Here is a 27,574-nt window from a genome sequence, read left to right as displayed (position 1 = left end):
ATTCTTTTTTTTACCAGCATGTAAACCAACATCCAAAAATTATATTCTTCACTGAATGCAGTATGGGTGTTACATGCTGGTGGGCAGCCAATTAATACTGTCCTCCACTCTACGGGGTTTAGAGATCTCTTCATATTTCCCCCAAATTTATCATGATTACAAGTGGGTGTAGAAAAATTGAAAATTGGAAATCATTGGTGGGAAGGAACAAGCCCACTGATTTACCAGCAGCTAGCTTAATAGTTAAGTGGTCTAACCGCTGGTCCTCCAATGATTTGCGGATAAGTGAATATAACTCTAGTTTCTCTCCAAGATGTGTGTGAGTGCGTATGTGTCTGTGTGTGGCCAGGCGTGTCACAGCCTGAGTGTGAGTGCTCTGGGTGGCAAAATACCTGTCAGGGAACTATCACATGACCGGTCCATGTATGGGTGATGGTAGGGCAGTCAGAGAGAGCATGACTCACAGAGAGTGGTGCATTGTGCAGCTACTCTGGAATATCAAAAATATGTCACTACTGCATTCCAGTGGTAGAGGTTGATCAAAACCTGAGAGAAGGCATTGTGTGATACCACATGCTGCTGAAGGTGTATGGACGACATGTGGTTTACACAGCAATAACAAAGTCATGTGCTATGATGGTGACCATGAAACTCTCCCACAGTTAGCCCACCTCCCTCCACCTCAACCACAATGATGCCAAACACAGAATGATGCAGCACAGGTCAATGGAAATCCCATTAGACAGTGCATACCCATTTGTCTGATGGACATACCCCCACATGTCAGGCACATGTGCATCCTGCCATCCGCAACCATTCCAGAAACAACAATACACAAGCATGCGCGCAACCAGACACATGTCTTCCAATGGAAAGATGCACTGGCTCAAAATAGAACTAGCAAACAGGCCGACACACAAATGAACTGCACGAAGCAGGGAATTTAACAAACAAAATTATATATATTCAATAAATATGTACAGCAAAAATGTAAAAATAAAAAATAAAGGTGCCCATTGTTAAATTTTGTAAAAATATAATCCTTATGCCTAAATCGCTATGTACAGTAAAAAAGGGGAAGGAATGTACCAAGTCTGGTGAAAATAAGAAATAAATAAAGGAAAGCGACACCTAAATAACTATATACTGTAAAAAAGGGAAGGAATGTCGAAAAAGTCTGATTTAAATAAGAAATTTATGAAGGAAACCTACACCTAAATAACTATAAACACAGGCAGCAGGCTAGTCTATCTCCTCATCCCCAATCTAGCTCAGTCTCTACACCAGGGCATCGTCCAGCGCCACGTCCTTTTCCCCCAGGCAGACCTCCGTTGTTTCCGGGAGGTCTTGAAGGGCCTCCAGCATATGTGTCTCTATCACCTCCGCTTCCCTGCAAGTGGCCTCCATGATGGCAGTCTGCCTCCTTTCCCGACACAGTGAAAACTCAGCCCTGGCCATAAAAACCCTTGCCTCCCGAGCCCACTGCCTCTCTGCTTCTATTTGCTGCCCATAGCACCAGACATCCTTTGTCTGAGGTCCATGTTTTCCTCCCGCCTCACACTGAGCACCTGTCCTCTTGCGATGGTTGGCCTTGAGACATGTAGCCTCCTCCTTAAAGCCTGCTGCTGCCAAAGCCCCAGTGCCTGCTTCATGTGTATGCCCTGCGGTCTGATGATGATACCTGGGGCGTACAGCCCATGCCCTGCTTCTGGGTGCCCGCTGTCCCTCCATTGCCAGTGACCCTGTCGGTGCCTGGGTAGGCACAGTGACCACCTCAGCTGATTGACCTTCAACTACCAACTCGGGCAGGGATGTTGACTCCACCAGACTGGGCAATATGGGTGGGACTGGTGCACAGGGGGCCCTGGTGGTATCTGGGCCGGAAGGCGCTCTGGAGGACGACTGGCACACAGAGGAGGAAGACGAGGAGGGGGTTGCATTAGTAAACAGCCCACAAAGCACAAACTGGGCCAGGAATGTTGCAAGCCAGCTGAGGAGACAGCATTCCTCATCGGGATGACATGCAAGCAGTCTACGTGAAGCCTGCACATCATCACGTATGATGGATGTACGCCTCGCCATCCCGGCCTTCAGGGGTATCACATAGTCCTGAATGGCAACAGCAGATGGTAATGTGGTGTGGTCTCTGCAGCTGACACCAGAGGCTGGGCCTGGGTGGAGGATTCCCAGCAGGTGCATACAGATGCATCCGCTGGCCCAGAGACAAGATTTTTCACAGGCACCTCCAGGGTGGCCTGCAAGCAGGAATGAAAAACAATATTGAAAACATTTGTATATGGGGAGAAAACGCCCCAAGCATGATAATGAAGGCAAAGAGATGCCTTAAGACAAAAAGCAAAAAATATGATAAGAGCCCCATGATGGGGGGCACTAGTGTTTAGTCGTACTAAGGGAACATGATGAGTTGTGCATAAGTAAGTGCGGGCAAATATTGGCTGCTAGGCGTGTAACCGCAAGGTAGTGTAGCACAAGGTTGGTGCAAACAATCATTGAAGGCTGCTTAATTGCCTTTGAGTCCACATGTAGATGTGGGACGGTAGTGAAAGCGGGGTCAATGCAGGGCAGCAATTGCTGCTGGAGTATACTAGGCAGGGTTAATGTGGTAATAAATATAATGAGGGCAGCTGCATTGATACATTGTTCCTGGGAGAATATGGGATACTTCAGTTGTGGTGGGAAGCATAATGGCATGTGGTGGCAATGTAATGTGAGTCGATTCTGTGGGGGTGGTCAAGTTCATGTATTGTGTGCCCCAGGGGGATGTCCTGGTGTGTGCTGGAGATGCCAATGAAGGCACAGGTTTCCATAAGCGAGATATATCAAAAAAGGCACGGCTTGTGTTTGCAGTGATGAAGGGTGGGTGAAGGGCCAGGATTAGCTTGAACTAGATTCTGTGTGTTAGGGGTTTGGTCGTGTTCCGACCTATGCTAATGTGTGGACATCATGTTATGTTGTGCATGCTTGACAAGCTAGTTGAGAATGATACTAGGGACCAACAGTAATGGTGGTTCACAAGAAAATGTTGAGTTCATGTTCAGTATTCAAGCCATTATTAACACATCTATATGTGCATATAGGTCTTGCTCTCTTTGTCGCAGTCATAGCACGCAATCTTCTTGTGCAACATTTGACTGTTTCCATATTGATTAATTGGATGTCTCTTTTGTTTTCTAGTTGGCGCTTGTCTTGCCAGTGTGCAGCCAGTGGATATCTTGCATCTTGTAACCTGGGAGCTTAACAGGCTGAAATGTTCACAGATTGTTATCCTTAGTTCCCGGATAGTGCTCCCAATGTACACTGACTTACAAACAGATAATAGCATACACAACATATTTGGACTTGCAGTTGATTAGTTGTGCAATCTTGTGGCACTGGTTGTTGTTGAAGTTGACTAGCTTTGCATGTTGTGCATATGGACACATATAACAGGTGCCACATTTGTGGAACCCCACCGATTGGGTAGCAGTGAACCAGTTCTGACAGGTTACTGAAATTGGTGTCATGTATGATGGGCTTAGGTTGGTTCTTAGGGTTGGTGCCTTCATAAAAAAAAATTGTGCTTTGGCTGAGATCCTTCTGAATGTATTTGTTAATGGCTAGTAGGTTACAGTGCTTATTTATGAATCACTGGAGCTTGTAGCTGTCTTGGCTATATTGGGTTACCCATCTTATTGTCCCTTAGCATTGTATCTTGGTCACTTTCAGATGTACTTTGTGCAAGCAGGTTCATGGCACTCAGGGGAACACAGGGTGTGGTGACATTGGTGGCAGAGATGTGTTCATTGTGTTGGGTGTATTTATGTGTGTTGGCCTGAGGTGAGCAGGTTCAGCTGCATGGGTGTGGAGGGAGACATGGAGGTTGGTCAGTCATAACTTGCATTTGTTGCATGGCACTCAGGAGGGCACACAGTGGTGGTGGTGTGGGTGGGGATGATGTCACTGTGTGGGGTGTTTTTGAGTGAGTTGGCCTGAGGTGAGCATGCCCAGCTACATGGGTGCAGAGGGAGACATGGAGATGGGAGGCTGGTGAGTCATTGCTTGCAGTTGTTGCATGGCACTCAGAGGGCACAGGGTGCAGTGTCATTGGGTGCAGAGATGTGCTACCAGCTCTGACGAGAAGATAGTTGCAGCTATGTAAGGACACAGGACTGTAAAATGCCTGCACGCCACACCTCGGCAGTCTATGGTGGTTTCAGCACCTACAGAGAAGTGTGTTGCTGCATGAATGAGGACAGGTGGAGCAGACTTTCAAGGGAAAATAGCTGAGGTGAGATGGGCATCTTTCTTGAACTGAACTTGCACTTTTCCCAGTCTGTATGACTTCTCATACATGTATTTGTTTTATGAGCTGTATTGTTGGCAATTGGTGTTTGTTCCTGCTTGCATGATATTCTGTGCTTTTCTGCTGGGTGAGCATGTGAAAGTGAATACAGATTTCATTGTGTGTGTTGTGTGCTTTTGTGTGAGCAACAAGGATACTTTTGTTTCCATTAGCTATTACTGTGTCAGTTGTTTTTGCACTTGATTTGATGGCTATGGATACATAGAGCTTGCCTCTCCCAGGCACACATTCTCAGGTTGTTGTTATGGGCTAGGTGGATTAGCCCTGATTCATCAAGGAAGGGCACAAAGGATGTAAATTCACTGTGTGTGCTCCACAGGTGCTACTATTCAGGTGAAATAGGTTTTCACCACCTGCTTGTGTGCATCCTGTCCATGTGCCCTTTGGCCTGCCAAGGGGATGGGTTGTGCCTGTGGCTGAGGGTGTTGTCCCTGCTGCAAATGTACTGGTATACCACACTGTGTGGCAACATTGTGCAGGACACAAGATGTCACAATGATCTTGCATACTACTGGTTGGGACAATATCAATACACAACCAGAGTGATCAAGGGAGCGGAATTGTGACTTCAGCACTCCAAATGTGTGTTCCACTATGCCCCTAGTGACTATGTGTGTTGCGTTGTACCTTACCTCAGCTGCGGTGGCAGGCTTCCTGAATGGAGTGAGCAGGAACGATGAGAGCAGGTAGCCACTGTCCCCCGCAAATGTGGAAATGGTTGTTTTTTTAGCTTTAATTGTCATGGGCTGTAATTCTGTGTATAATGTGTCTGCTTGCATGGGTGTGATAGTTGATACTCATTTATGAGCCAAGTATAGTGGTGAACAGCGGTAAATGAAGCTATCATGTGGTCTTCTCAGGGAAATTTGAATTCACATGGATAATAACTAATTTTGCATCACAGATGACAAATGCATTAATTGAATGTGAATGCTTCCGGGTGTGGTACATGTGCTCGGTCGCTCGGGGGGGCTATAGTGCAACATGCGTGGAATCAATGGCTCCCAGTACCACTGGGAAGTGTACTGTGGCATACAACTCCCGGTACCCTCTCTGCCTTGCCTGTGATATTTGTGGCATGTATATGTGTCTACGAACATGTGATGTAATGCAGCGCAATATCTGGTGTAGGCACCTGCGTTGAATGACTTGCGATATTCCCACAACAATGGCAGAAGTGTGCTCAATGAGCAATACCCAAAGAATGCAGGGCTGTCATCACATTCCCCAGGGGTGTGAGTGCATGGGAGCAGATGGTGGGCGATGCAAGGTCTTCCTCACACTCCCTGACCAGGACTAGGATGACATGGAGAGGAGGGAGTCTGTACCTTGCATACACTGCATCATCTGACATCCCGTAAAGCATTGTGCGATGATGGAAAATCCTGTCCCTCACCATCCTCTTCCTCCTCCTTCTTCCATGAACCTGTATCATCATTGCCACTACAGAGCAATTCATTCTGGAAGTGCAATTTTGAAAGGGTGTGCATTGCGTGCTAACATACGTATCTTTTGGGCATTGTACGCTGCGTCGCATATCATGTGGTGCTGAGATCACAAGGTTTGCATGTGATTTAAATTATTTATAAGGCGCTACCAAAGTGACCCAGATACGGCCACCGAAGAGAATGAACAAGGCACAATGTCTAAATAACAGACCAGACTAGCCAGGGGGTTTATCCAAAAAGGTACGTTTTAAACAGTTTCAAGCAGTTTCTTAGTTCAACAGGCAAGGCTGGACGTTCCACTTGCAGGAAGCAGCCACCCGGAAGGCCCCTTTTTTTTACTAATTCAAGGGAAGCTTTCGGTATTTGCAACAATTTCAGACTGCTTGAATTCAGGGAGCGAGGTTCTGGTTTATTTTTAAGTCTGCGGGCTATGTATTCCAGAAAAAGTCCTGCCAGTGATTTATAGGTAATAGTAAGTAGCCTAAAATGTATCGTAGCTACAATGGGCAGCCAGCCAATGCAGACTTCTCGGCACCTCTGACACATGCTCACATTTCCGCATCCCCATAATCACTATAATGGTGCTATTGTGCACTTCTTGGAGTTTCACCAGTTCTCTTTTGCCAATGCCGTCTAATAGGGAGTTGCAATAATCAATTGTGGATGAAATAAAGACCGGGCAACTGTTTCACAGACCTTTTGAGGAAGAAATGGGCCATCGTGTGATAGTAGCCGTATGAAGTAGGCTGACACTGAAACAGGGCTATTGACCTGTGCTATCATGTTCAGTGCCTTTTCACTCCGGGACGTTGCGGCTAGTAATCCATGAATTGTGTTATGTTTGCACTCGACTGGGTGTGTTCGTTTTTTACATGGTCCGTCCACCAACCCGCCCACGTTATTCCTTATTCTTCATCATTTTGCGCAAGGAATGGGGAATGCTCATATTCTGCCCCCTATTTCTTTTTTGCACTCGTCTTTCCCACACTTTGCGCAGTGTCTCACGCAAAGTAGTAAAAGACCACCGAAAGTCCAATCCATGAATCATTCATATGTGTTTTGCGTGCCGCAAATTGAACTTTTTTGGGGTAAGTGCCTTTGTGGAGTGTAAAACTTTCTTTGAATCGGACCCTGCATGTCAATGCTTTAATCATGGTTTAGCAAAAAAAGGCAAATTAGAAATTAAGTGAGAACCATTTAGTTATGATCCCTAACACTAAGGCTAGCATTAATTGTAATTACACACTATTGCTGGAAACGAATATGTTTTGATCAAAAGGCTGAAACCAACGGGGTTTGCACTTTCCTCGGCTTGTCTCACAGAAACAGTGCACTTGTGCAAGTGCCATTTTGTAAAGTACTAGGGCTAACAGTGAACGTTATTAGACAGATACAAACAATTCCCATTTGCAGAAATGGGTTAAAACGGGATGGTTTTTGCAGTTATGCACATTTTTGCACTTGGGCTTATAGACTGCTGTAAAATTGCACTTGCACCGCTACCGGCCCATCAAAGCTCTGCTTACGGTACGAAGACGATACTTTCAAACATCGAGCGGATGCTCGAAATAGATAGGCCGCCAGAAGTTAAGTGAACAGTTAAGTGAACATCGAATGATGATTCAGTTGAATGTTAACTTCTACAAAAGTAGCACATTCATTCATGAAAAGGAATGTAAAGATCATGTTTGCGACTTTAAAGAGAATAAAGTATGAGAGAGCTCCTCCCCACACCCCCACTTCATCAACATGCATAGCCCTCAATTAAACCAATACTCTTTATGGTAAGTAGTATAATCTGCATTTTATTTCACTCACGAGCAAAATAACTACTCACTCAGGCCGGCGGCACTCAAGAGTGATATGGGCCGTGTAATATCCTCTCTGTTGAGTTTCCTATTATTAAGCTTGAAATAAAGACTCCAAAATTAACTGTGACAATGATTTTATTGAGTGTTTGCAACACCATTAGCGTTTGCAGTTTACAGCTATTAAAACTTTAAATTGGCTATTACTTGTAATAACCTTTTGCCACCTCTCCTGTAGGATTAAAGATAGGCCTGTGCTGACACATGACTAGTGGAAAGTACGGGATGAACAGAAATAGTTTGGAAACCTCATTACTGCTCATTATTTTGTTTTAAATGTTAAGGAAAATATATGCCTCTGATGAACTAATAGACACTATTATACAATACATATGTTTCAAATATTAATTCTGGGATTGCGTTGTTTAAACGAGTCTTTTGCAAGTCCAGCTTTTGCATAACTAGAGAAAGTAAATTGCACTTTGAGAAAGAGCTCACAGAAAGTAAGCTTCTGAAATGTCCAGCATGGCGGTGCCATGTAAATGCAGGATGTATAGGAATCCTTTAGTGTAAGTGAAGTGCTGCACCTTTCACTTGATTCCAAAACATGCTTTGCTCAATTCATCAAGGGCATCTGAATCGTATGTTTGCCTCCACATGTCCCTCCTCCCATTTGCAAAATTCACAAAACAGGTGGGTGAAGGGTGCATATTTGTGCATTTAGAAGCACAACTTGAATTCACAAATGGGAGGAGCTTTGCACCCCTGGACCCTTTTGTCACAACACAGGGGGATTTGCAATGCACACGAGAGTCATTCGTGACAATGCCTTACATGTTCTACTCACTGGAAGCAGTGATATGAACTGTGCTATGCTGCCCACATTTGTATCCCTCAACTAGGGAGCACATTTGTCTAGTTTTTCTGCCAGTTGACAATGACAGGATCTTTAAGACCAATTTGAAATGGGACCACGACATCTATGTGGCTTCAGGAGGGAGCCATACACTAATGTATACAATGGGGCTGGAACGCACTTCACTGACTTTGGAAGGCATACTTTCATCATTGTGACTACGGTGACCCGCACTTCCCAAAAAATGGCGAGTCTACAAAAAACGCATGTTGCTCTACATTTGTATCCCTGCTGTTTAGAGAATTAGGACCTACATGGTCCTACGTCGTATCTTGAAGAACGTGCATTGATTATTGTGTAACATAGAATTATTTTCTGTCTCCCCCTGTTTACCTTAAGTGTCCGACAGGCTCATCGCCACTGTTTCTGAGTGAAGTGTTGGAAATAAAATCAAATGTACATAACTTCACATCGAATAAGAATCCCAGTTTTTAGGATGTCCCAGGTAAAAAAGGGGCGTTATTTGTGGCAGCCCCTCTTCCATGGAACTTAATCTCCTTAGATATTAGGGAAGAAAGTTCCACTGCTTTGTTTAGGAAGATGCTTAAGACCTATTTGTTTAGAGAGATTGTTCACTGGTTTTTCATGATTTATTAGTCCCATTAATGCATGGAGCCCTTGGCCGTTTCCCTGCTTCTGACCATTTCTTTTGTGTCTGTTTGTCTTTGGCTGCCTGTAAGCCTCCTGGTCAGTGGTTGCACGATATAAATATAATAAAGTAAAGTAAAGAAAATCACCCTCCCTCACTAACCTTATATTCTCTGGTCTTAGCAATTCCTGCCAAATTGAAAACACTCGTCATCATCTTTGACTCCCACCTGGACCTGCCATTTTAGGCTAATGCACTGTTCTGTATAACTATCTACTATGGTTGGCTGTTTAAACAGATATAGGCATATCTTTGTGAATCCCAACTGGACACCAGTTCTGTATTGTGAGCCAAACTTGACTATGGTATGGAGTCTATGGAGTCTATAGTTGCCGCTAGGACTTTCACCAATTACCTTTTAGGTCCTATGCCACTCACATTGTGTGCCACCATCTGCCTACCAGGTTACAACCATATACAACTTCCAAACCTTTTTGTCATTTTACGCTGACACTTAGTACTCCTGCCAGGTATAATATGATATACTTGCATTGGGGAAACATACATCTTACCAGACGCTATAAACTATAACTGACTGCGAGGATATCCTAGGGCAGAAAAACATTTCAAACACTTAAAAAAATAAATAACAAAAATCATTATTTCCTGTCAGCATCTCGATCTTTATCATGTCCCTCTTTAACCCCCAAGAATGTGCCCCCGCCTTGGCTCCAGCTCAATAGTGCTCTGTAGTTTTTATCACTTTATAAGATCATGAGACATAAAATAACACAACTGTGCAGTACTACAGTGCCTCCCTCTCTCCCTTTGGGTGGATAGAGACACCTATTGAAAGACTTCAGTGTGATTAACTACACACGTCTGTATACATATCAGCAAACTGTCCATTTGAAATAAAGCAACACACAAATACTTATTCTATCAGAACTGTATTTATCTCAAATGGTGTCTGTCAATAGCTTAATTAATTACATTCTGAGGGACATGAGTCTGTTGGGGCCAAATTGGCTTGAGTGTCTCATTCTGTAAAATCTGTGTGGGTGATCTAATTATTTCTCCTATTGCACAAATATATAAGGAAACGATTCCAGGGTGTAGGTTCATCCTATCTCACAATGAGATATGCCTTGTGGTTCTGAAGCGAAACCCAACCATGTTACTGCATTGCCAGGCCAAGTAATGAAAACATAATTTCTACAGAATGTTTCCATCAAACTTCTTTGCTTCATGCATTGGACTACACTTAATTGGGTTCTCAAAACCACATATGTGTTGTGCAAATACCTGAACTGTGCTTAGTCCAAGCATGCTGCTTTTACTATTCCAAAGCAGGGAGAAGTGCAATGTCCACGTTGTATTGGTGTACGATAGATAGTTCCTAGTCTTAATATTTGAATTCTTGCATCAATTCCTACAGAGTAAATTAGGATGAAATAATGGATGAAGCTATGCGCTCCAAACTCTTCAAAGATGGATTCATCTGTTGTTTTATTAAAGGCACAAGTGGGTACGTAAAGAGCTATTACAACCAATGAATGCATCACCAGGAGACCAAATATTGAATATTGAAAAGTAACATGTAATCCAAAATGTTGTGTTGCAGAGGATCTCTTTGGATAAGTTGATTTAACTTTGTTGGGTTGTAGCTAAGTTTACTCCTATCTAATGACTTCAAAAAAGGAATCAATGAACTCCATATTTTCTTTAAGGTCATTATTTCGGAGTATCTCATGTTTGATGGAATTCAGATAAACATATGTGTTAAGTCAATCAGATATGTCAGATGGCTGGTTGCTCTCTAGCCCATCCAATTATGGTGTGCACATCATGATACCATTAGAAAAGAAAACATATTGACTGTCACGTTGAAGGAAAGTACCCCCAAATATTATGATATTTGTCTCTGATTCAAGGGATAGCTAAGTATCTTTGTAATGAACTCTGCATATTCTGCTCAGTATTTCTAAAGAACGGACACAATTTAAACATGTATGTAAGGTCTACCTGGACCCATGGACACCTCAGGCAGCTCTCAATTAGCACTTGGCTCCAGACATTCAGTTTTGCTGTGTAAGATATATTTGATCAAAATATAGGACGTTTTTCAGTGTACCTTAATAATCAATGTGCACTTTTCTGGGAAATATTCAAACTATGTTCAAGAAGCTAAACTATAAGATGCACCTCCCCAGAGGTATTTTCCTTTTCTCACTTTCCCCCAGAAGCTCACTGTCTCCAGAGCCCTGGTACCCTCTAGGCTGGACTATTGCAACAGCCTCTTTCTAAATCTTCCTGCCTCTACCCTTCTATCTTTACAACTTATCCAGAACAGGAATGTGAGACTTGTCCTTGGCCTCAAGCCTAGGGATTGTATCTCTCCAGCTCTGAAATCTCTTCACTGGCTACCCGTGGCTGCAAGGATCAACTTTAAGACCCTCTGAATTGTCCACAAGGCTTCCTGGGGCATGGGTCCACTCTCCCTCCAACTTTCTCTTCCAAAACATCTTCCTTCTCAAGCTCTCTGCTTATCCACCTCTAACTCTCTGAGGGTCAGATGCTTCTCCAAGCAAAGAGTTCGGAGAAGATCTATCTCCTCCTCACCTGGGGCCTCCCTCTGGAACAGCCTCCCTGCCTCTCTCAAACTTATGGTTCCGGAAGCAACTCAAGACCTTTCTTTTCGCTTCCACTTTCTCTCTTCCTCTCCCCTGCTGATGCACCTGACTGCTTCACACACTGGTCTCCTGATCACCCTCTGAACTCGGGCCTAGGCTCCTACATGTCCATTTGCCCTCTCACTGCCTCCGGGCTCCCCATCACTTAAGGGTATGTATCTGTAACCCTACAGTCCATTCTCTTTGCACTTATGAGCCACCTGCTGGCTGCACTTGTGGGTTAACTACACGTCCCCATTCCACACCCCTGGCTCTTCTCCCCTTCCCTCTTCCAAGCACTTGTGCCATCTGAATGACACAAGGCCTAGTAAAATCGTTATGTTGTCCTCCCTTGATCCCCCTCCCTGTCCTGTCATGCCTAGAAACACTGTGTACAGGCGCGCTGTGAAAGCCACATCATATCATATCATATGTCTAATCAAGAGAGCAGCAACAGTATTGGGTTAGAGAAGAAATCATACCAAAATAACCTATAAATCCGCAGATACCTTATTTTGTTGATTTCTTTGAACATCACATTTTTTTTGGCTCCTTGATCAGAACACAGCCAAACCTTAACTTTTTTAAAGAAAACAATAACCTTATCAATGTTGGCAATTCAACACATATGGAAGTCAATGTTGTGAATGTTAACACTCAGGCGATTTAAGTGGATGGTCATAATAAAACTGAGCCAGTGGCACAATTGCCATGTCTGAATTGTCTGAAAAAGTATGAGGTAGCACATGATTTCCCCAGAACAGCCAGCTATGATTTGTCATGCCAGTTTTGTAGTTATTCCCTGGATGGCAGTTTCTCCATGACGATTTCGCACAGAAGTAAACATGCCTAGGTTTCCCAAGATATTGACAAAGGAGGCTAATATACACTGAAAAGTGGCTCTGAACAAGACCAACACAGCGTAAATTAATTGATTTGTAATGTCCAATTCTAGAATTGAAAATCTGGTAGTGCAAAGCCACCTTCAGAATACTTTTCCTCCGTGTATGCTTGGGAATCCACTGTTAATTGTATGCCCCAGTAAATTCCATTTTATCCTATGATGTTGGCATTATTACAAAGATTATGACGCATTCTCTGAGTTTTGCTCCTGTTCTCTAACGAACACTTGAACAAAGGTGTGTGATCGGGCCAGGACCTGGAGATATGCCCAATACGGATTAGAAGTTGTCATTAGTAAGTGTGTAACACTAATTTACACTAAGCATCAGCAAATGTGTTGAAAACAAGGCATAGTTACACAGCTGCACAACTGCACAACTCATGTGCAAGTGGTGTCATAAAGTGCATGCAAAGAAGAGATGGCAGGGATCAGTCCTGTCTTTTGCCCATTTGAATCAACATATTACTAGACTGCCCACCACTATCACTAAACTCTTCCTGGTATTGTAAAACGGGGACTTGGTTTCAGATAGGAGTGATACAGGGATGCCCAGTGTTTCCATAACGGGCCACAGTATGTCCCAGCTGAATTGATCAAACATTGTCTCAGCATCCAGAAAAATAGGGACCAGTTGTGACAATGTGCCTACAGTAATGTCAATGGGAGAAAATAATGTCTGTGCTATGTTATGCATCATCTAGAGAGGACGCCATGTTAATGAGGACATGCCATGTCCAGAATGACAAGAGGAAGTAGCAATGAAAGAGTCTTCAAATAAATCACGGTCTATCTAAGTGCTCACTTAGAAGGGAAAACAAATAAGTGGGTCCTTGTCTTTTTTTTTCGAAAGGACTGCGATATACAAATCGTACTGAGAGGGAGGACAGCTCCCAGATAGTTGAATCAGCTAGAAAACCAGCAGTACTGTTTATTTCTGCTGCTAAGCCATCCTTACCGCTTTACTAGGGTCAATAGTTTTCAAAGCTTGAATCACCAACCGAAGAGTAGTAGATTCTGCTATTCCTTACTGGGCTTGATTAGAATGCCTCGGAAGGGTCAAACTATGTATTGCCCTCCTATAGGAAGGGCTTCCAGGAGAATATAATTGATGACAACAAATCACAGTTGTATTTACGTAAGGGCTTGATTAAAAAGTCTTGGTAGTGTGGTGAGTTGACTGAACTCCCCTTGTTATGTGAGGGGGAGATCCACAATAGACTGGGTTGCTGTGACTGCAACCTGATGGATCCGAGAGACGTGCAACCCCATCAAGTCATGGTATTAAACCATCAAGGTTGGGAGTCATTAACACCATGCCTGCACAAGCAGTGCACAAAGAGCATTGAGCAGTGGCTGATTTAATTTTTCTGGAGTTAACTATGGGAAAAATGGAAAAATGGTGCGGAGTTCGGTGACGAGTTCAGTCTACCGCTGATACCTGGCTTGTTTGCACCCTAAGAGGAGCTGCTGCAACAGACTTTTGGTTGTGTGGACTGCTGCCCCTTTAATTTTTGGTCCTGCCTTCAAAAGCCATGTTCGAGCGCGGAGCGCGGCGTGGAGTTCGGCGACGAGTTCAGTCTACCGCTGATACTTGGCTTGTTTGCACCCTGAGAGGAGCTGCTGCGACGGACTTTTGGTTGTGTGGACTGCTGCCCTTTTAATTTTTGGTCCTGCCTTCAAAAGCCACGTTTGAGCACGGAGCGCGGCGCAGAGTTCGGTGACGAGTTCAGTCTACCGCTGATACTTGGCTTGTTTGCACCCTGAGAGGAGCTGCTGCGACAGACTTTTGGTTGTGTGGACTGCTGCCCCTTTAATTTTTGGTCCTGCCTTCAAAAGCCACTAGAGCGCAGAGCGTGGCGCGGAGTTCGGCGACGAGTTCAATCTAACGCAATCCGCCACGCGTCCACTGCCTGCAGCTCGTTGCAAGCCTGCCATCACCCTTTAACAAGATCAGCTGTATTCGAGCTGCTGAAGAACTGTGTAGCATGGTGACTGCGAGCCCGAAAGTGGGCCCGCAGACTTGTCATAAATCTATGCTATCACGTAGGAAGCTACCGCAGAGATTTTTAAAGGAGGTAAGCCAAGTTGACTCGATTGACTCAAACGAAACTGAGGTTGATATTGAGGATGTTACATGCATAGAGAAAGGTATTGTGCCTTCGCTTGCCTCCTTGTCACTAACATTATTGGGAGCCCCCTCCATGGCGGCGAAAGCAAACTTATTTCCTGGTATTGATGGCGCTAAAATTCCCTCAGTTGCATGCCTTGACAGTTGCGAAGTTGAGCCGGCTGCATTACTTTCCCCGTCTGTGTATGTCGATGCCAGTGATGTTGCACAAGTATCCCTTATCCCCTTTTGAACTAACTGACTCCGACCTGCTGGCAATTAACCTCCCAAGCGTTCTAAGCCAGGAGGAGGCGCTGGCGCAGTCTCCCCAGTCAGAAAAGCAAAGCTGCTCACGAAGTTTTGGTGAGCCGTGTGTACTGCTTGTCCCAAACACCCCGTTGCCAAAAAAAACATGTCGGCGGTGGTTCTGCCGACGTTCAATGGGACAAAGAAGATTGGCAACATTGCAACAACCCAAGAAAAGACATCTGGGGGGAGGAGGTCCACCGAACCCACTCCTATTCCGAACACACATGGAAACGTCACAGCTTAGGAGATGGCATTAAGACAAAAGGTTCTCATTGAGGCTGCTTCAGGAAATGACTTGAATATAAAGCAGCCACATAGGTCGACCGATAACACCATAGAAACTCCAAAAAGTAAGCCCCCTCCTGATGTTGCTTTTATTGAATTTTCAGCAAGGGAAGCACGGCTAACAGCAAGATTAAAAGCAGACTTTCTGGCTACATATGAACGTCTAAATGACAGTTTCCTGCAAAATCAACATTCCCCAACAAACAGGATGGAGACCGAGGAAAACAGCTCATTACCGAAATTACCACGTAAAAAATCAGAAGCATTGACCTCGGCTCTGCTCAAGAACTCACCTTCACCAAGACCTTGTGGAAGCTTGGAGCCCTCAGTCACTATGGAAGTTGAGAAGAGAGCCGTGATGAGTGATCCAAACTTGTCGGAACTGTTAAACGAGAATACTGCCAGTAACCCTCAGAAAAATGTAGTTCCAGAGGAAGTAAGAAATGAACAACCTTCTAAAAGCTCTCTATCCACGGCAGCAGGCATTCAAAATCACACCAACGTACTTGATGCAACATAGATTGCTTTATTGCCCTTCATAAAACTTTGCGACACTGTTCTTGACCAAATGTCCCTGCTAGCCTCTGTTAATTCCAAGATTTCTACCTTGGAATCTTTTTCGAAAATAGTTGCTCAAAGACTCGACAACGGAGCTGAAACATCTTCAAAATGGCAAAGCAGATTATGTGATTTTGCGCAACAGGCAAACGGGGACAAAGCATCTTTAACTGACGCTGTAATTGAATGTACAAAGTGGATGCGTCATAATATATCAACAAAAAAGCGTACGGAAAGTATAGTGTATGATATCCTCCCTAGACCAACATCTTCTTCAGAAGTAAAAACAGTAGAGTTTTGCAAGGTCATTAAAAACCGCCAAGGGATCATCGGTGAGTCTGGCAGCAGAGCGGTCCATGGGCATCCTGAATGCTCAATAACAGAACCTCAAAAGTTATCTACTGATTCTCATAAAAAGGGCCTGACGATAAGCAAAGTCAGCGAGAGTTACATGACCCCTGAACATACCAATCTCATGCCACAGCAGGCAGCCATTGACCTAACCAGCAACGGTGATGCCTTGCCTGCCACGCCGGAGCTGGGATTGACAAACGGTGATGGGCAGCCCGTACAAGGGGTGGTCGATGCGGATTTAGGCAATTTAACACAGAAACTGTCTTTTGGGATTTTTAATAAAACAGCAATCCCAGAGCATGTGAATGAACGCCAAAACCAGCAAATAAATGGTGGTATAAAAATACATCAGAAACGCTCAAACCAGAAACAACTGGCTAAACGCGCACGCACTACTGGTGCAAAAAAAATCATAAGGAATCTTCCAACTCCTCCACGTTCATCCATATTTATTCGTACCGAGAAAACAAAGGAGCCCATACATAATTCCACAAATGAACCAGGAAAAAAATCACCACTCAAAAATGCTCCAAAAGAGCCAGAGAAGGTTCTGACTGTGAAGATGATGCAATCCCTGAAGCATCCACTGATTTATGTGAGTTCTCAACGTACTCGATCGATGACGAAGACGGGGATGGTGGTGTTGCCACCGCGGTGGAAAGTTCACCCACTGCCGTTGGTAAAGGCAAGGTAAATACGCCTCAGTTGGGGGAGCCAAGCACCTCAAGTCGGCGGCCCGGCAAAAAACAAAAAGTGATGATGATCACAATGCCGCTAACGAACAAGGACAAAAAAGCTCTAAGTCAACATGAGAGAGCCATACCTGACCAATCAAATGCCCTGTGCAGAAAACTAAATCCGAAATTAACAAGAGCTCAAGCGAAAAACTTGAGAGAGGTTCAAATGAGTGGTGTAACAAACAAAACTCAAGAACAGATCTGGGATTATGGAAAGTTCAAATCAATAACATCTTGTCCGAACAAAAAGAGGTAAAGCTGAACCGAAGGAACATACTAAAACTCCTCCATTGCATTCCAATGCTTCGAGCAACAAAATCAGATGACATAGCGGTGGTCGAATACATGTCCGAGGATCACCTGTACTGGGTCAGATTACATCTGAAATCTAGAACGCTAAGGACAGCTGTAAAGGAAGCCGCTGAAGACTTATTGTTCTTCGGCTTTGAAGTTTATTGTGCGGATGACCGAGATGACGAAAGTTATTACTCCCCGTTAGTGGAGCAAACAGAAAATGAAAACAGAAGGAAAGAACTGTGGGCTCAGATGAGCATCAAGCGCACACCTAGTCCGAAGATTGCAAACCAAAATAGCCAATAGCCAAGAGTGTAAACTGCTGATTCTAGTCACCAGCTATTGTCGTGGAACACTTGAGGCTTTGCGCACCTTTTCAGGAACAATGGCAATTTTCTGATCAAAACTCCATTATATGTATGCAAGAAACATGGCTACGCGAATATCCGGGGTGCGATGGTTATACAGTTCTCCTTAATCCTTCTGGAAAGAATCTATTTGGTCACCCTTTCTCTGGTCTAGTTACAATGCTAAAAAACAGCAACAATTGGAAGATCTTATCTTCTAAAAACCTCAACATGTTTGTGCAAGTCACAACAATCCAAAATACCAGGCCTTTAAATCCACGTGATCAAGTGATCCTGATAGTTAATCTATACTGGAACTCTGCAATGATTTCACAAATCATCTTCATTGCAGCTGTAATGTCCGCAGTTGATGAGTGCTTATTGTCATTCAATGATCCCGTAATTCTAATATGTGGGGACTTCAATTACGCATGGCTAAACAGTCCAGAGACAAAGTGCAAAACATCTGGAATAAAGACTGATGCTTCAACATTGGACCGTGGAGATCGATGGTCCAACGAGATCGCTCGGAGAGACTGTTCAATGCTGAATGGATGCACACGAGGCGACATCCCCCCAGGTTTCACCTGGAAGCGAGGTGAGTGTAAGAAGACACTCGAGTACATCTGGGTGTCCAGGAACTTCCTAGATCAAGTCATATCTCTCAAAGTCATAAAGACAGACAAGAGTGATCATGATGCATTGATGCTGTCCTGGCTAAAGACTCCAAAAACTGTGAACAACAAATACAGAGACAACATCACAATAAATAATGGAGCAAATAGACTACGCCTGAATGCACCTCAGCTGGCCCTGATGACATCGAACTTTATAAATGCCAATTCAATTACTTCGAGGATAAATTACCCCATGTTGTTACAACAATTCAAAGTGAGGAGTAATATCCATAAGAGCATTGAAATTGCAGTAAAACATCCCTTCAGCTCATCAATAAGCAGAGCAAAGAAAAAAATACGGGAAGATATAAGACTTCTGAAAAAAAATCATCCCGGCAGCAGCATTGATCAAATAAAAACTCGAAGACAGCAATACCGGAATTGGATTAATTCCTTTAATTTGATTCGGGATCAAGACCAAGCTGAACAGATGCTAAAATTAATCTTACAAAGAGACAGCAGACACATTTGGGAGATCATCAATACAGTCAGCGTGAAACATACATATTCAATGTCATACCGGGTAAATGGGACTAGTTGGGTTGAGCATTTCTCGAATGTATTCGACGACCACAACTGCATTGATGTCCCATCATTAACGTTAACTACTGCAAGGTGCAATGTGGCCGACTCGGAAGAAGACATCGAATGGGCAATTCAGAAGCTAAAGTCCTCTAGGGCTGCCGGTTGTTATATATAGTCTTGTACATTGTCACTGGCCTGGAGTGATTGCCAATAGAATGTGATGTATGATGCAGCCAGGAGAATGTTGAGTGCATCAGTGTATGAATGTTCTGAGTGAGTCAGTTGGGGGCCTGAGCTGGAGTGAGTGGATGGCCGGTGGGTCTTCTCCTTCATGTGTACTGTACTACCTATCCCTGTCCTTGTCCTGTCATCCAGAACACTGTAAATACCTGAGAGTAACTGGAACTGTACATATTGTACCAATAAAGCATACCTGGAACAACATCAGTCTCCACAGCTGGTCTGTGTGTCCCGTGTGACTAATAAGAGACTTTATTACATTGGCGACGAGAGTTAAAGAACCCAGGAATATGGACAAATACAACTTAAAAGGACAGAGTGCAACTGAGGAGCTGCAGCTACAAAAATGTACAGTAAGGAGAGCTGTGGGGGGGAAGCAGCCTAAGAGTGACCCACCGTTCCCCCAAAGACTCTAAAAAATAACATCCTGCCAGCTCCAGGGTTGAAAATGTATAATGTGACACTGGACTCTGGGAGGGAGGTCCCCAGCAACCAAAAACATTTCCCCAGAGTTCCCTCATGGAAAGGCGCAAAAAAAAAATAAAATAAAAAAAAAAAGAGGAATATGCCCCAGAGATCTTAATGGAGACAAAAAGGGCCCTGCTGGTTGGGAATTGACTTTTTGAGCCCCGTTCAAATTAATAAGTAAAAAGATAACTCTCAGCGTAGGAGTTGGGGGCAGTGTGTGTCAATGAAATGCAATAACTTCATGGAGCATTTTACAGTTTCATTGACCACCCTGTACATTCTGCAAACCACCGGGTGGCGCCAGAGCTCCATGCACTCAGAATATTAACTGTGAAAATGAATACATAAGGTCAGAGGAGGGGGGAGGACGAAGTGAAACCTAAACTTTCCTTTCATTTGGCATTTTTTTTGTGTAAAACCCTCACTGCTGCCCTGAGCAGAACCCTGCATCATTTTCAAAAGCTGCTAGCTGTTGCCCAGCAACACACACACAGCATTAGCAGTCTTCATTCTCTCAATGGCTACTCTGACTTTCCGGGACTAATCACTCACTATCTTGGTCCATTGTGACATCACAACTGAACATTCCATCAGGTCTTCCCTGAACCAGCCAACCTGTGCTCCCAGCCCATTGTGAGGTCACTATCTGTACAAAGGACCATCCATACACTGAAGCCTAAAGACTCTGCAGTACAGATACACCTGGGCATTCTCTGAATCTCTGATTTTATCCAAGATCCTGCCTGTATTTCAAAAAATTCTCCCTGAAAGGACGGTTGACAGCACAGGCCCAGTGAGGTCTGTCCTCCTCCAGCCCTTCTAGTGAATGATGACGTGTGTAAACATTCAGTGGGTGATGGTGATCCATGGAATGCGGAGCAGACAATGGAAGCCTGTGATGTGTGGCAATTTCGTTCCTTCAACTTAATATGGGTTAATGGAGAAAAAAGATGCTGAGTTCGCCATCGTGACGTGCAAACATGTCCGGGAAATGAATAATTTCAATGATTGCCTTAAACAAACTGGAGGTATTGGGTGCAGGAAGGAACACTTGCAAGACAAAATGCTATTTCATCAACAGAACTGAAATTACAACGTGGGGGAGATAAGTAAAAGAAGCTTCAAGAAAATATATTTTCTGTTGGTTCCAAAATAGTGGAGTTAATGGTTTTTGGCAAATATGCAAACACTTGCTGCCGTGTGCGTACCTTAAGAAAGCTTTAGTTTGGGGCGCTGAAAGGAACATTTTGCACGACATTTTCTTTATCATTATATACATCAAGTGGGGAGCTGAAAGGAACATTGTGCAAGACATTTTCTTTATTATTATATACATCAACGGAACTAAAGGCACAACGTGAGCAAGCAGCATATTTGTGAAATAAGCTACGGGATACCCCTTCCCTTGGCATCATTATTTTGGATTGAATTATGTTTGGCAATAATGCAAACATGACAATTTACATTTTTTTCTTTATTTTGATTATTTTTTTTCTTAATGAATCTGGAAAAGCCACCATGGACTTATGCAACACTTATCAATATAAATGAAAAAACGAATTTTTTTTATTTTCTCAAATTTCCTCCATCATCAAGAAATGTTTATATACTGAATAATGTATGTTATGGTTATGGTGTTAAGGGTCTGATTTACCCTTTGGAGAGTTGTTGAACAAAACATTAGTTACATTGGATACTGTTAAGTTATGGGTTTGGGGTTATAAATAACCACTCAGGAGCCTTGTTAGATTTAGGTATCTTTAGTAAGTCCACAGGAACACAGGTAAGTACATTAGGAATAATACAGGATAAGTTAATAGGATAGAAGCATCCACCGGTCCCCCTGTGCCAAGCTCAAGTTTCCAACTGGCAATAAAGGAACACAGGCACTCGCATCCAAACATTCCAACCAGAACACTCCATACCAAACATTCCAGACTCAGGCACACATACATACAGGGAATAGCCACATAGTCAGGATAGGTAAAACACAACAGATACCCTGCAATTGACTTTGGGCCATTGTCTTGCTCAGTTTGTGTGATGTTGTGGCCCACTGTTATGTGTTCCATCCCGGCCATGACACACGTGTTGTAGTTCATGGTCGCAGTGCAGGGTAGTGCTGTTAATGTGTACTAATTAATGGATATTCCTGTTAATGTGTACTAGTACTAGTACTAGTTTTGGAGATATTTGAAGCCAGGTGAGAATTTTAAATTTCCACCAGAGCCACAAAGAAAAATGTGGCGGTATGTATACTCTGAGGTTTTGAGGTTTTGAGGTATATGTTATATGCGTACGCTCTAATGTGAGATGCTTAAGTGGCCAACCGACTGCATAAGGGTTGCGTCATGAAAGAGTTTGGGCAGCTGACTGAATAACGGTTGCACCATAAAGAGTTTGGCCAACTGACTGAACAAGGGTTGTGCCTAAAAAAAAAAAAAAAAAGAAAAATCTTCTTTTATTGCCGGCAAATGTACATTCTGTATATATATAGTGCGCACTTTTGCATTAGTTACTGTTAAGCATTCACCATTGTTCCTTTAGTTATAGTTTTAAGCTTAAGACCTCCGGTGCTGCCAGGAGCACCTCATCTGTTACATGTAGTTCATCTGTGTGAGATTGTGGTTGTGTTTAGATTTATGAGTGGGCGAGTGATGTGCATTTGGCTGACCTTCCTCCACCCCGAATGAAAGGATGATGTTTGTGTGTATGAACCTGATATGAAAGGGAGATGTCACGCGTGGGTACATCCGGTATGAAAGGGAGATGTTAAGTTGTGGTTGAATCTGGTAAGAAAGGGAGATGTTATATATAGTCTTGTACATTGTCACTGGCCTGGAGTGATTGCCAATAGAATGTGATGTATGATGCAGCCAGGAGAATGTTGAGTGCATCAGTGTATGAATGTTCTGAGTGAGTCAGTTGGGGGCCTGAGCTGGAGTGAGTGGATGGCCGGTGGGTCTTCTCCTTCATGTGTACTGTACTACCTATCCCTGTCCTTGTCCTGTCATCCAGAACACTGTAAATACCTGAGAGTAACTGGAACTGTACATATTGTACCAATAAAGCATACCTGGAACAACATTAGTGTCCACAGCTGGTCTGTGTGTCCCGTGTTACTAATAAGAGACTTTATTACACCGGTCCAGATGGCATTTCAAATGTAATGCTGAAAACTCATAGTACCTTGTGGGCTAACTTGATGACCACCCTTTTTGAAAGAATTGCATATGAGAAAGTGCTGCCTGAGTCTTGATTGAAAGCGGTGGTTGTGCCGATATTCAAAAAGGGCAATCGGGACGATCCCAACAACTATCGCCCGATTGCCCTTTTGGACACAATTGGCAAGGTCTTTGCATCTTTCCTTCAGAAACGACTTGCGGTCTGGGCCGAGGAGGCCGCAGTGGTTGATTCACGTCAAACAGGTTTCACAAAGGGAGTGGGAGTGGAGCTTAATCTGGTCCTTTTGAATAGCTTGCAACTAGACACGCTGAAGCGGAAGAGAAAGTTGTTCATCGCCTTCATAGATTTGAGTCAGGCGTTCGACAGCATTAATCAAAATCTTTTATGGAAAAAACTAAATGCTTGGAATTGTCCAAGAGAGCTGCTGTCTCCGCTGATTGCCTTACACTCAAATATGTCCATCAGAGTACGGCTGAACGAGCAAGGTGACTTGTCTGACGAAATTCAAACAAAAAGAGGAGTGAAGCAAGGCTGTCCCCTTGCTGCACAACTATTCAAACTTTTCATTTCAGATCTGTCGCTGACATTAATTGACCAAAGGGTCTTTACCCCGTCAGTAAATGGGCAAAAAAAAAGTTGGGCCATCTACGCAGATGACATCGTGCTTATAGATTCCACTCCAATTGGACTACAGCGATTGTTCACTGCACTACAAGGCTATTGCTTGCAAAATGATTCACAAATCAACACAAAAAAGTCTAAGATCATTGTGGTTGGCCAAGGCAGTTTAAAGAGATCTAACAACTTTGCATGGAGGATAAAAGATGAACTCTTTGAGGTGACAAACAGCATACAGTATTTAGGTGTATTATTTAACACCTCAATACGTGAGTGGAAATGGACGCAAGACCTGTTTGCGTTACAGGGGGCGAAATTGCATGCAGCCTATGGAAAATTCACTCTCAAACCGATATTAGCATTTTATCTCCAAAAAGTGGGTCCGGCGATAACTTATGGGAGTGAAACAAGTTGGAATATTCCACAAGATCTGTGGGACAAGCTTAAAGGGAAATTCTGGCGCAAGGTGCTAAGATTACCGAACAATTCCTCAATCATTGCAATACGGTATGAGTTATGTATCGATTCTCTTTATGGATCAGTTTTGTGGAAATCAATTTCTACCTACCGGAAAACGCTTGGAGTGAGTTGTAAAACCCTATGAAATACTACATTCAGTTGGAGAGCATCCCTATGCCTCACTGTTGAATTAGTGGGGGAAAAAACTGCTTCTTGTATTAGACAACGCTGACGTTTCCATAGATACTGTGCTGCTATGCCCCCAAGAAGCAAAAAAGAAATTGCGGTTAAGAAACTGGACAATAAATGAAGAAAACCGAAAGAAACTTGTAACATCGTTAGATTTTGGTAGCGTTTTGAACAAACTTGGCGTGATCCCTAAATATTTGGAGAAACTTCCATCACGCTACCACCGGAACATGTTCCTACGCTTACGTCTTAACCTCTACAAAACAAAGGAGTTACAAGTGATGAGGCGAGATCCGCTCGTCCAGGACTCACAGTGTCGGTTTTGTAAACAAGCTATAGAATCTATGAACATTTAATTATCGAATGTGAGGCGATCACAGCACAGCGCTCGCTGCACTTAGCACATTTTGCACCATTGTCAGGAAACATGGACGCATGGTGGAGTTATCTGATTGCAGGATTCAATATGTTTATGTTTATGTTTATGATTAACATTTATATAGCGCAACCAGGTACCCTAAGGCGCTGTGAAACGTACAACAAACAAACAAAGCAACAACATGAAAGGCGGAACTGAATCTAAGGATGACTCCGGAGCATGAATCAAACACGAACAGGATCAGGCAAGAGGCATACCCAGCTAACCTGTGCTATAATAAATTTCATGGATGCTTTGATGATAAATAACAAGGAGTGACAATCTTGGAATTTTTTTTTTGTGATGAACTGTAACTTAAAGTTATTTTTTTTCTTTTGTATTAAACTAATGTTACAATAAAAAATAAAAATAAAAATAAAAATGGAAAGTATATTCGTAAACTCTGAATTTGCATTTAACTATGTCATGTGCTTAGCATCCATTCTGAGGCTGCAGTTGGCGCCCCTTCAAGCATGGCATCTCGTTCTGCTGGGGGTGGAGTGCCTGACCTTTAGTTTGTCCATCACTGATTGGGCCTCTGTCCCTTAAAAGGCCCAAACAGATAACCGGCAGGCTAATGCTGGCCCGCTTCCCAAGGCCCCACTCCTAAAGCTACTATCCGGTCCTGGCTGGGTGTTGTGGGCTCCAATACTTTGCCAACCTCCACTATGCACCTGGATGCTGATTTTCTTATCCAGGCGGTGTTGGACTTCTTGATTGCACCCTCAGACATCACGTAAAGATCACTGTAGGACCTACACATAAACTGGGCAACACATTGGACTTAGTGTTGGCTAATATTAACCTAGTCACCGCCCCATCCATAGAACAGATACTTTGGTCTGACCACTTTTTGGTTACATGCACAATCAAAAACAACTGGGATCTGCCCATAAATCACCCTTTGCAAGATTGGCATCGTGGCTGGCGCTCTGCAGATTTGCAGGGTTTTGCTTCGCTGGCCAAAACTAAATATCTGGCAGGTTCTGATTCCTCTCTTTCCACCCTATCTCTCTCCCTGTTGGCAGCTGCTGACATATTGGTTCCCCGGTGGCTTATTCAAGCGCGTCGACTCCCCACTCAGCCCTGGTTTACTACTTCACTTAAAGCCACACACCTTAATCTCAGACAGATCGAACGCGAGTGGCACGTGGCCTATGATCTTAATGCTAGAGCACAATATAGAGAGTGTTCAGCTGCATATTTCTCCACTTTCTTTGAAGCAAAACAACTCTATTATGCTCAGAAGGTGGAGATGGCTCTATGTCAGCCCAAGGGACCCTTCTCAGTGGTCAGATCTCTGTATTCATCTGAGAAACGTACTCCTGTGCTCACGCCTTCCCAGGGTCGATGTGATTCTCTGGCCCAATTCTTCATATAAAAGATTGAGGATATTCGTACCACGATCCAAGCATCCGTTTTGCCCCCTGTTCCTGAAGGTGGACCTATTGTTATCCGTGGCCTGACTAAAGTGAAAGAGTGGTCTACTTTTCAACCTTTCACTGAGGAAATGGTTATGTTGGCCATACTGAGTATTAAGTCGTGCCATTAGTGGTCATGAAGTGGATCTCTGGTGACTTACTTGTAGAACTTACCTCAGCTGTGAATACCTCCTGTCAGCTCGGCATCATTCCAGCTGAACTTAAGATTGCCACTGTGATCTCCCTCCCGAAGAATCCCTCGCTGGACCCTTCTCTTCCTTCCAATTTCTGTCCCATCTCTCTCCTTCTTTTTTCTATGAAACTGTTGGAATCTTTGGTATCCCTCTTCTTTCTTCTTTTTTGAAATCTTCTACACTGCTAAATCAAGCCCAATCAGGCTTTAGGCCTGGTCGGGGCTCAGACAGTGTATTGGTGTCAGTTCAGGATGACATGACCAGGCTGGTTGATGCTGGTGGGGTTAGGGCCCTGATTCTTTTAGATGTCTCAGCGGCCTTTGATGCTGTCAGGCCACCCCACCCTGCTGACCCGCTGTCTCAGATTGGGATTGCTGGTCAGGTTCTAGCCTGGTGCTCGTCATTCCTGGCTGACCCCACTCAGATTCAGATACTCTCTCTCTCTCTCTCTCTCTCTCTCCCCTTTCCTTTCTCACTCCTTCCACCTCACCTGTGGTGTTCCACAGGGTTCTGCCTTGTCGCCCATTCTTTTCAACATATACATCTGGCCCCTTACCAGTCTCAGCCGCTCCCTCGGCGCAAGGTTCTATTCCTATGCTGACGACACCCAGGTTTTGATCTGCCTTGATTGTGATCCTACTAAGGTGTTTTCATGCTTCCATCAGTTCCTGGCTGCTGTACTTGAATGGGGACAAGGCAGAAGTGATGGTGGTGGGCGCTCCCCTCTTTTTGGCCCTCCTTCTTATGTCTCTTACCCGTTCCAGTGATGAAGGCCAAGAACCTTGTTGTGACCCTCTCTGCATCGCTATCAATGAATGACCAAGTCTCTGCCATGTGCAAAGTGGGTCATTTTCATCTTAAGACTCTGAAAAGGGTTCTCCCACTTCTATCAGCTTCTCTCCATCCACCAGTTGTGGCTGCCATGGTGCTCAGCCGGTTGATTATTGTAATTCATTATATCTTGCACAGCCTATAGGTCTAATCCAATGTCTCCAGTGCATACAAAATCTGGCTGCCTGTGTTGCTATCGGGTCACCCTATGGCGCGCATATTTCCCCAGTGCTGGACACCCTACATTGGCTCCCTGTCTGTTGGAGAATTGATTTCAAGGCACTCTGCATCGTGCACTGATTGCTTCATGGACTGGGGGCAGAATACCTTCAGTCCAAGTTTGTTCGCTACTACTCCTCCTGCTCACTATGTTCAGCATCCTTGGGTCTGTGGGTGGTTCCCTACTATCGTCGTGAACAAATTGGAGGTCGGGCTTTCTCGGTGGCCGCTGCTCAAATGTGGAATAATCAGCCACTCTCGATTAAGGCCTTATCAAATCATCTGGCCTTTAGAAGGTCCTTAAAGACTCAGTTATTCTAACCAGTGGTGGTCTATAACTGGTGTTCCTTTTCTCTCTCTCTCTCACAGCGCCAAGATACCTCTGGGGACCATTGCGCTATAAAAGTTCAAATAACATAACATAACATAAGTTTGGCC

The sequence above is a fragment of the Ambystoma mexicanum genome, chromosome 1q (genome assembly GCF_040938575.1).
Source record: "Ambystoma mexicanum isolate Mex_15411 chromosome 1q, UKY_AmexF1_1, whole genome shotgun sequence".
Classification (NCBI taxonomy): domain Eukaryota; kingdom Metazoa; phylum Chordata; class Amphibia; order Caudata; family Ambystomatidae; genus Ambystoma; species Ambystoma mexicanum.
The sequence above is the reverse complement of the archived record's forward strand: the minus strand, read 5'-3'. Positions refer to the sequence as shown.